The sequence below is a fragment of the Cryptomeria japonica genome, chromosome 2, assembly GCF_030272615.1.
Source record: "Cryptomeria japonica chromosome 2, Sugi_1.0, whole genome shotgun sequence".
Taxonomy (NCBI): Eukaryota; Viridiplantae; Streptophyta; class Pinopsida; order Cupressales; family Cupressaceae; genus Cryptomeria; species Cryptomeria japonica.
Window position 1 is genome coordinate 673643134 of NC_081406.1, and position 12009 is coordinate 673655142.

Genomic DNA, 12009 nt, shown 5'->3' on the forward strand with positions numbered 1-12009 from the left:
AGACCTACAATACCAAAATGCCTCAAAATATAGAATGATACTGAAAACTACAAGAAAACAAACATATAAAACTATATGCATGTACCTGCAGAAAGGCATACTACTCGAAAGCTGAGAAGGCTACTGCGACCAACTTTATTTACAAAGTTAAATGCAGCTTAAGATCATCTTACTCATGGAGGACACCAAACACAACTTCTGTTCTCTTTTTCACCTTTTCCTCAGATGCGATGCCGACTTATATGCCAATCGAAAGTAGGTAGTTAGGAATGAGAATAATGGCATAGACAAAAACAAAAAAAAGGAGCGATTTAAAAACTCTTGCAAGATCCCGAAATCTAAACGTTAACAGGGAGATCTGCTCTCAGAAGCATTTTCTATGTTACAATTTGACGTGAACTAAATTATCTTCAAAACTTTTACAAATAGTTGACTCCCAAGTTTTAGATTTAAATTTTTCGAAAACTACATTAAATAGATTTTTCTGTACATGCGTTCATGGAAGACGTGAACATGGATGCTCTATTGATTTTCACTTACACCTGTCAAGTGGGTCCCACGGTCCCTATCCCAAACCCAAAATTCTTTTTCCCTGTTCCTTTCAAAGTCTCATAAATGAATATGGCATTTCCTTCCGGTGGAGCCCCACTCTCTATTTGTGGCTTTATGCTTGGCTTGTTTATAAAATTAAAAGTATAATTTTATTGATTCACTGAAGTTAGGTAACCGTACCAGTTATGATCCATGCTCTAATTATTGGTGACTCACTCTTTTGTTTTATTTAATTTTACAATTATTAAAATTAAAGAAATCAAAATGATAATTAAAAATTCATTAATAAATTTTATATGTATTGATAGGTGTCCATTTTAGTTTAGTAAGATTTTTTTTATTTTAATTGAAAGAGTTGTGCAATTTTATTGGTACTCATAGAGCACAACTAATCAGACATTTGTGAATAAGTATTGGTCATTATTTAGGTGGTTGTAGTGCATAGTTATTGGGGCATCTTTAAGTAGGTATCGAGCAACATTCTAAAATGACTACTTTTTGACCCTTGCACACATAATGGATCCTATAGTGTGCGTTGTTACTACCCAAAGCCATAACAATAGAACTATAAGTAGTTAAGTCACATAAGAGACAACCAAAAAAAAATGTCAAAATTTGAGGTATAGTTTAGGATTTGTGGGTGCGTGAAGTTAGCTATAATGACTACTAATATGCTTCCCCTACTTAGATGTAATTGAACTAGAAGAGGACTAACAAATGTATAACACAAATCATTTTATAAATTGACAAATAGGTCGATTTTTATCAAGATTGTTCAAAGTGTGAAACTGGATAACTTGCTTTTTTATTTGCAAAAGTCAGTCTATCGATTTTCCACAATCTATAATAGTTTTTGTTGTTGCTTATGGATTCAACTTTGTGTGTTTTTTTGTATCAATGTTTTGGACCATACCATGTGATCCATCATTAAGATGTTAAAGAGCTCAAAGAGTAGATATTTTTTAGGGTTCCATAAAAAAATTATACGTCTAATACTTAAAATTTTGATCTCTTTAAGACTTAATGTCAAATTTTATTAAAAGACTTAGAATTCAACTTCAAATCTTTGAGAGACCATTACTTGTAGCTCCTTTACTTTTGATAAAATTAAAAAAAATTATTGAATTTTATTTTAATATAATATGTGAATATTTATAATTAAAAAATATATTTTATTTATCTTCATCTAAATGAGTTAATCTAATCTATTAAACTTTAAAATAATATAAATGTAATGTTAAAAAAGTTATTTAAAAATTATTTTATTTTTATTTATTTATTTTATATTTTTAAAATATATTAATTTAATTTTAGTTTTTATAAATGATGTTTTGTGTCTCGTTGTTATTGTTGCTAGTAGTTAAGTTCATGACTAATTATGTTGTCAGTGTTGCTTTGTTGAAACTATTTTGTGTTATAGAGGAGTGTGTAGTCATAATGAGTTAGCTCAACATAGCTAAAATATTGTTCTCTATTGACCACGACTTGTATATCTTGTATCTCTGGCACTTCTCATGCCACTTGGATGTGTTCATAGAACCTAAAGAGGATTTGCTCAAGTTCAATAATTGTGGCAAGGATAGAATACTTTGAACTCAATCCTTATCACCAAGAGAACCTCTTGTAAAAATTATCATTATAGTAGCTAATGTGCATGGAGCCCTAGATAAAATTATTCTCTTGCAAAACATCCACCCACTCATAGCACATCTTCAATTGATTATGTAAGCCTCAAAATGTTTGATTAGAAAAAGAGGCAACCTTAGATATTACCTAAATATTTTAGTTTGTTTCTAAATAGTCAATGTTAATGACATCTCTAATGGCCTTAATAATCTAGATCTAGAAACCAAATAAAAAAATGATTGCTAGGTGGCTACTTTCTATTTGCCCCCTAAAAGCCATTTCTCATCAAAGAGAAAAAGAGAGAGGTTTCATAACAAAAAAAATAACAAAAAAAAACTAGTCAATGTAAAGTTAAAACTACCAACGATCATAATATGTGAAGAACAAAGGCCTAAAAACATTTTAATCTTATCAAGCACATGTGATGCCATGATATGTAATAATTATGGAGATCACATAAATGAAACCCTATGGTTGGGGATGAGGGTGGAAGGAACGAACATATCTCAAAATATAGGGACATGCCATTCAATGATGTTTACATTTATTTCCTCAATCTATGGTGAGTCATATCTCTCAATTGTACCAATATCACTCTTGGCTAGGGAAGATCTCTTTGCACACTCACACAATGATGTAGAAAATTCACCTAAACATTGATCTTGCTCAAGATTAGCCACTTGTCATTACTATTGATAGCCTAATTTCCAAGAAGGTTTGCATGAGTGTTTCATTTTCTATAGAAATGTTGACATACCACCTCATCATTTAAAAAAAAATTCAACCAGTTCCTTGTTGACGAGTGTTGGAAATCCTCTAGTTCTAGAACTTATTACTCTTGAGTGCATTAATTATGAGAAAATCCCTTCCAAGGCAATCTTCCAAGCACCTTGTAAAGTAGTCATTTGAATTGTTGGAGCAACAATCTTTGCTTTGGGGCCTCATTATTAGTTCCTATAATTTCTTGAAGCTACCATATGAAGTTATCATGATGATCACTAACAACACAACCCACCATATATTTACTCAAATTATCTCATGAGGCGTGCCACCAAAATTGATTTTCAAAAACCCTTATCAAGGACGACAAATAACATTTATTTACTTGTTCAACTTGAACAACCCCTTGGATGAGAAAAGGGTTTTAAAGAAAGGTGTATGAATTCATTATCACAATGTCTCACTATGAGACTGAGTTGTTTTATGCACATTTTTCAATGAACTATCAACTACAACAAAATAATAATAATTATGTCCACCTCCTTGATTGAAGTTTCTCATGAGATGGATGTTCTTGACAGATTGCATGGTTCCTCTCTTCACATATGTGTCGAATTATCAAGGATGGGCTAGAGATCCATATACAAGAGACTAGGGCATTCTTTTACAAAACTAACCATGACCAAAAAAATTGAGAGAGTCTAGGAGGGCCTTAGAAAAGTTCAACCTAGCAAAAATCCAAGACCAATATTTGCATGCAAAGGGACAATGGATAACTTGGTGGTTAATTGTTCTCACTTGACTCTAACAAAGTGTGCATTTTAAGAGATTTAATATCCATACTTCTTTAGTTTATCCTATGCAAGAGCTTTCTTATGTGTGGAAAGTCATGCAAAGGCACCACCTTTAGAAGGCATACCTTGTTCCAAAACATTTGGATGACCTGAGATAGATCTAACAAGTCATGATTATAAATAAGGTATATCAATTTAGCCTTGTATCCTCCAAATTTAAAATTTGTCTATTCAAGTCAATCTAGAGAAACTACAATTTTCCTATTATTTAGCCCTCTCCTTAGACTATATTTTATTGTTGGATTAATATTAAGGAAATAAAGATTTTTCGAAGAGGCAAATTGAAATCCGTATTACCTCACACTAGTTCAAATAGTCCTCGATGTTTCTTCCCCATATCTTGATTAAGGTTTCATTGATTCCATCAAATTGGTGATTGTCCATCAAAGACAAGTTGTCACTCCATAAATTATTCCAAAAAATTGTCATCTCTCTTCCTAATTCTAGGTGCATTATTTTATTTTTGCATCTTTTTTGTATCTATTTTACATATTATGTCCTTAAATAGAATAACATTATTCTATTGTTGTGGTCTTTTGATTTTTTTGTGCTTGCATTTAGCTTTCTTGATCTAGGGTGGCTATATTCATAGCCAAATCTTACATGGTATCAAATTGGATATATCCTTTTGTATATATATGTGTGACTTTTTTTATATATGTGTGTATGGCATTTTGGTGGTGTTAAACCAAAAATAATTGATTTTCTAATGTTAAATTAAATCTCATCCCCCTTCCAAATAGATTTTCGACCTTCATGTATTCTCTTTGTGCAATTCAAATGAGATCAACACACAAAAGTAAAAAATAGACTTTTACCAACCCGATACATGCCACAATACAGTGTCCACTTCCAGGACATCTTGATTTTAGCCTAAAATCACATATTTTTTTAGAAAATATAATGATTTACACTTTGAGAGGTTCAATTTTAAAAGGATTTAAATTGAAGAAGGTTAGATCAAACCCACTTGGATAGAACCCCTCTAGTCTTAAATCATACCTACAATGGAGTCTCCTCTACGCCTATCAAAGTGTTCACAAAAAACCACTTTTGCTTTGCATTTTTGGGGATTAAATGAAATCATTTAGATGTCGTATTTTGTAAGTATGCAACCCTTATTATAAGCTTCCAAAAACTATAATTTTGAATATATTTAATTTCTTGTTAATGTAAATTTTTTACCAAAAATTAAGGCCTTCGTTTCACATATGTGAAAAAGTAAAAAATAGAGAAATTTTTTTCTAAAAAATATCTACTCTTTAGGTATTAGTGTCCTCATTTCAACAAAAAAGTAAGTTGTTTCAAATGCATACAAAAAAGGAAGTTGATTCAAATGCATACAAAAAAAGTTATGTGCTACGACATACAACTCTATCCAAATTATAATTACTCTAACTTAAAAAAAAAATTAAAAAATTATGCTACAAAAAATTATGATAAAAATATCCATGCACTAGATATTGGTGTGACAAATCACTATTTTAAAAATTAAAAATGTCTCCTTTCTATAAAAAATGTTATGCATTACGACATAAACATCACTTATTAAAAATGTTGGTTACTATAAAAAAATAAGTTATTAAAAGTTACGTAAGAAGATTTAAAATTTATTTCTATTTTTTTTTAATTAAAATATATTTAGAATCTACACAAGAAATCTCACAAATCATTCGTTTGCATCATCTTCAAATTCAAAATGGTTTAGCCACTATAGGTGTCTAAAAGTGAAGATCTTGTGAACAACGCTAATTTCAATGCCTTGCTTTGACCAAAAAGTGACATTCATTATCGTGGGCTGACCTGTTATATGTTCTCAATTAACTTATTAAAAAAAGTTAGGTAGTTTGATAATATATACTCAATTCTTGCATGCTTTTGAATTAAACAAGATAAACATATTTTCATCAAGAACTTTTTATGGAAAAAGTTTACATAGTTGAATCCATAAACATACAAGATTTAATATTATGAACTGCCAAAATTCAATGTCTTTTTTAAATATAAAAGTTGTCTTGACATGTTTAAAGAAGTTTTATGTCTTAGCATGTCATCCAAATTGGGAGAAGGATTATGATCATTACTTCTTCATTATTTAAAAAAGAATTGTGTGTTCTGCATTCATTCTTATTTAACTCATTCATGCCCCCACTCAAATAATAAGTATGCATACAATCAACCCATATAGATAACCATTTGTTGAATCAAATCATATATTTCGTTGTTATACTGAATAATAGTTTGAATGTTATTTGTGTTCCTTAACTTCTCATAGAAATTATACAAAATAACTAATGATTTCTTGCATTGGCACCATCACCATATCTTAATATGGCATATATGTTATGTTGAGTTGTTGCTCATATGGACTAGCTAGGACTCAAACCTAAGATCCTCTATTTATTGCTAGAGTGCTATAGCAATTGAGCTACTAGCCCCTCTATGGCCAACCCATTGTAAGTTCGAGTGTGGCTTATATTGAACAGCCCCACTTAAATCACACTGCAGGCGCTTGGGCTCCTAGTCTAGCTATGTTACCACATGTTGATTTGCTGCTCATATGCTACCTATGACCTTCCATTTGTTATCAAAGTGCTCTAACAAATGAGTTATTAGCCCCTTAATGGCCAACCCATCATTGGTCCACATGCGACTTATTTCCAACATGTTCAAATATCATCCTAAACATCATTGTTATGATTAACACTTCTCTTGTCTAGCGAAGAGCGTAAAATCTACCATAATCGCTAGAAGTCATTTGTAGGTATTATGCCATTAGCCTAACATCATATTTGTGTCTAGATTTTATATGATATGTTTTTTCTTGAATTGTTTTTTAACTATGATTTACTTTGGTTTTAGCCTCACATATTTATTTATGTGCTTGTGACGCAATCCAAAACTCACTCAATTTTATAAGAAATTTTTTGAATTTTTTTACTATAATATTGAGGTTCCTCCATTCAAAGGGATTGGATATATGGAGTCTATAAATTTTACACTTTTTTTTTATTCACATTGAAGTTATTTCCTTCCAAGTTGTATTTAAGATCTAAAACTCTAGATCTTGCACTATGATGGATTGTTGCGTTGTAATAGTTATGGAATTATTGGAATAGGTTTAACCTTACAAAAAGATCATTTAGTTATATTCTAAGGTTTTTTGATAATTTAGTTTTATCAATCCATAATTTAGTCAAGAAGACATAATTATTTTGGCTTGCAAACAAGCATATTTGATGCCTTTCAGATAGGTTCTTACTTTTCTTTGAACCATTTACTTGCTGACTTGCAAGAAAGGGTTTATGCTAACTTTGGTTATATTTGCAATATGTCCAATATACCACTTTATAATTTTTATTTTTCATGTATTTTATGAGAACTCTATATTTTGATCAAAAGAACACCAAAGAGTGACTAAAAAATATGGTGCACAATTGAATGTCTGAGTTTTGAGTCTCTAGTTTTTTTTGTATTGAACAAGATGAGAAAGATTACAATAAAATGAAAGGTAGCCTAAAGAAGAAGAAACAATAAATAGAACTAATCCTAAACAGTTGAACCAATTAGCTCAACAACATATCAATGAGCTGCCCAAGCATATAAATTAGTTCATCTTTTTGTGCTCTCGGCTAAGAATGGGGACAAGGTTTGTACTCGAGTTAGTAGACAATTGGATTAGATATCAAGTGTACCAAACAGTTTGCACGAGTCTCTACTTTTATTGTTGTGTTGTTGACCTTGAAATATAAAGGTGTCATATATACCCTTTGTGTATAGATGATTGGATATGCTTAAGTTTCGACTCTCTACTTTTATTGTTGTGTTGTTGACCTTGAAAGATAAAGGTGTCCTATATACCCTTTTTGTATAGATGATTGGATATGCCTAAGTTTTGAGTCTCTGTACTTTTATTGTTGTGTTGTTGACCTTGAAATATAGAGGTGTCATATATACCATTTGTGTATAGATGATTGGATATGATTAATATAAGAAACATTAACTAACTACGAGATGAACTTTCACCTTCAATTAATAAAAGAATTATAGTGTACTAATCACAATTACACAAAGGTGGAATGATGGAGGCATCAACACACCCAATAATAATTATTGCAGCTACAAATCTAGTGCAACCATCAACAAACCCCATAATAATAATTGCACCCACAAATCTAAGTGCAACATAATAGAACTCACATGATGTTGACTCTTTTTTTCACAAATAGGGGAGAGGACCAAGTAGTTGTGCACCCTAACTTCGCGCTTCTCAAAATCCTACATGGAAATTTCAAATTACTCCCAATTTTCTACAACAACTTACTTGGCAAGTCCCTTGCTTATAACTAAGGTTTCAGGGCCACATCATCACATATGGTGCCACATCAACATGCTTTTTGTCAAGGTGTCCAAAACAACCCCAAAAAAAGGTGAGACCAATAGGCATGCAAAAGAGGGCCCTATACTTGTGTAGCTGATGTGGCATCACATGATTGCTTGTTTTTTACAACTAATGATACATTTCATAGCAATAACAACTTTAAAGTCACAACTATTGGTGCAATGTATTGTAATTATTAATATATAAACACACAAAAATTGATATTTAATGTTTCAAACAATAGTTTTTATTTATATTATTTATTAAGAAAAAAGTATCAACAACTTTCACAACAATTCATACATACTCAACTAGGGCAATGGCTACACAACGAACAAAATGGCCCACCCATGCCATGCCTTCTCCATGCGCCATGCCATCAGGCCAATCATTCCTAGGCCCGTACAATCTGTCACATCTGTCAGTTAATATTTTTTATCTGTTAAAATCTAAAATATTAGCGGCTCCCTCTGTCTGCCAAATTACTTGCTTTGTGCAATCAGTCCTATCAACGTTTGGATCGAGAGACGTTGGTAGTTGCAGTACGCTGTAAATGTTGCATTTCGCTCTAAGAGTTTTTATTTGGTATAACACTCCAAACCAGATGTAATTTTTTTATAATAATTTATATGTTTAAATTTTTAATTTATTTTAATAGAAAGTATATTACAATATATAATTAATTGTAAGATATATATTATATGTATAAAAAATAATTAAATGATTTTAACATTAAGAAATAATTGGATACTTACTATTGATTTTGATGGTAATATATATCAAACTGCATTTTATAGTTATTTTTTATGTTAAAATAATTTAACTACTTTTTATTTTAAATTTACTTATTTATTTTTTATATTAAAATCTATTAATTATTTTAAATGATTTTAACATAAGAAATAACAATATGATTTTAACGTATATGATTAAAATGACTTAGTTATTTGTTACTTATGGTTAAAATCACTTAGTTATTTTAACGTATATGGTATAAGAAATAACTATATCGTTAAAATGACTTAGTTATCTGTTACTTATATATAAATTTTAATAATATTATTATAAATTTTTAATAATTTAAAAAGTAAATATATTTTAAAAAAATAAACTATTATTTACTTATATAAGTATTTAAATGTTTTTAGAATAATATTATTAAAATTTATATAAAAATAAATTTTATTTTCTATGTTAAAATCACTTTAGGTTAAAATCGTATAGTTATTTCTTATGTTAAAATCATTTAATTATTTTTTATTTTAAAATTACTTATTTATTTCTTATATTAAAATCAATTAATTATTTTAATTTAAAAAGTAAATATATTTAGAAAATATAATTTTAATATAAGAAATAAATAAGTAATTTTAAAATAAAAAATAATTAAATGATTTTAACATAAGAAATAACTATACGATTTTACCGTACATGGTTAAAATCACTTAGTTATTTGTTACTTGTGGTTAAAATCACCTAGTTAATTATGGTTAAAATCACTTAGTTATTTTAAGGTATATGGTATAAGAAGTAACTATATGGTTAAAATCACTTAGTTATTTGTTACTTATATATAAATTTTAATAATACTATTATAAATTTTTAACATAAGAAATAATTAAATTTTAACATATAATTAACATATGATTTTAACATATAATTAAATTTGTTACTTATTTGTTACTTATATATAATTAAATGATTTTAACATAAGAAATAACTATATGATTTTAACGTATGTCACTTGTGGTTAAATCACTTAGTTACTTATGGTTAAAATCACTTAGTTATTTTAACGTATATGGTATAATAAATAACTATATGGTTAAAATCACTTAGTTATTTGTTACTTATATATAAATTTTAATAATATTATTATAAATTTTTAATAATTTAAAAAGTAAATATATTTAGAAATTTTAATAATATTATTTTCAATTTTTTTAAATACTTATATAAGTAAATAATAGTTTACTTTTTCTAAATATATTTACATTTTAAATTAAAATAATTAATTGATTTTAATATAAGAAATAAATAAGTAATTTTAAAATAAAAAATATTTAAATGATTTTAACATAAGAAATAACTATATGATTTTAACCTAACAAATAACTAAGTGATTTTAACATAGAAAATTAAAATTACTTATATGTAAATTTTAATAATATTATTTTAAAAAAATTTAAACATGTATATAAAAGTAAATAATAGTTTATTTTTTCTAAATATATTTACTTTTTAAATTAAAATAATTATTTGATTTTAATATAAGAAATAAATAAGTAATTTTAAAATAAAAAATATCAAACTGCATTTTAACGATACAACCATATAGTTATTTCTTATGTTAAAATAATTTAACTATTTTTTATTTTAAATTTACTTATTTATTTTTATATTAAAATCTATTAGTTATTTTAATTTAAAAAATAAATATATTTAGAAAAAATAAACTATGGATTGGATTTATTGATCTCGATGGGCGAACTTTCGGCTGATGTGGATTGAAACTCCCTGAGGTGGCGGTCGTTTGAGGAGGCCTCCCTCCTCCGCAGGGTTTGAGTGTCCTTCCTTTTTGTTCTCTCCTTTCGTTGCATTTATTTTTGCTTTCTGCGTGCATTTAATTCTCCCCCTGGCCGAATGTGCTTGACCTTTATGGAGGTTGAGACGGATGGCTCGCCCCAAATTTCTCCCCCGCCGCTTGGTCCCCTGCCTTCCACTCCGTCCAAACAGTCCTTCTGCGAGGTCGTTGGTAGGAGTGCTAGTTCGGTGGCGCAAGATGCGAGGTTCGTGGCAATGGACGAGAGCGATGGAGCCAATCCAGAAGGTAAGAACCCTAGGGATGGCTCCACTTCTTTCTCCATTTCTCCGAACGAATCTATGGCTAGTGCTATTGCTAGTGAGAAGTCTAGACTCAAAGATACTGCAATTTTCTTTGCCTACGTTGACATTGATAAATGCCCTCCAAGAAAATTTATGGATGACTGGTTTTACAACTTCTGGAATATTAAACTAGGTTTCCGTATCTCCTTCTGTAGACAATTGCAGAAAGGTTTGTTCATTATATTTTTTAAATCATATGAGACCCAGGTCGAAATTTTGAAAAAGGTCTATTGGAACGTGGGTAAAACCTCATTCCGTGCCCTAGGTTGGTCCCCTGAAGCTAATGCTGAAGAAATTCTAGCTCTGTCTTGCCCCAGGTGGCTTGTGTTGAAGAACATCCCTCCCTTCTTATGGAAGTTTATCCCGCAAATGGTTGAACCGTTGGGTAGATTCATCCGGATGGATGACTCATCTCGGCTTGTTCCGCACCTAGATGCTAGGGTTCTCCTATCTATTAAGCCTGGGATTGATCTGCCCAGTATCCTTAGGCTCAATATTGAGGACGAATCCTTCCCGTGCCCTCTGGAATTCCTAGGAGGCATTAACGCGTGCTTTTTATGCAAAAAGGATGGCCATATCCGAAAAAATTGTCCCATTATATCTAAGAGATCTTCGAACACAAAGAGGAACCAGGATAATGGAGCTAATCCCAAGCCCCCAATTGTGAACTCCTCCTCCGCTCCTGAACAGGGATTACCCATTTCAGAGACATGCCTATCTGCCCCTCCCCCCCACCCTGTTCCTCCTTCTACTTCTGCTAACCCAACCCTGGAAGATTATATTGAGGACGGGTTCCGTTTGGTCTCCTCCAAAATCAAAAAGCGTAGAAGGTTTGTGAAATCCCCCGTCTCAGATGGTCCCGTCTCAGATGGACCTATAGTTGATCATGGTCACTCTGATCGACAGGTTCCCACTCCAACTCCCGCCTCTACCTCTAAGGATCGACCTTCTGACTTTAAAAACAGCTTTGACGCCCTTGCTATGATCAGT

General features: G+C 30.3%; 1 protein-coding gene across 5 annotated transcripts in view; it reads right to left on the reverse strand.

Moving 5' to 3' along the window:
* The window catches only part of LOC131060608 (nucleoside hydrolase 3), a 109600-nt gene that overhangs the window by 65856 nt on the left and 31735 nt on the right, over positions 1-12009 (reverse strand). Inside the window, exon 3 of one of the 5 annotated variants that reach the window (XM_057993910.2) lies at positions 86-237. The exons of 3 other annotated variants lie outside the window; for them this stretch is intronic. The gene's annotated coding sequence lies outside the window, so the exon portion shown is untranslated. Of the gene's footprint in view, positions 1-85; positions 445-12009 lie in introns of those variants that run through there. One more of the 5 variants, XM_057993914.2, reaches the window with a different exon arrangement.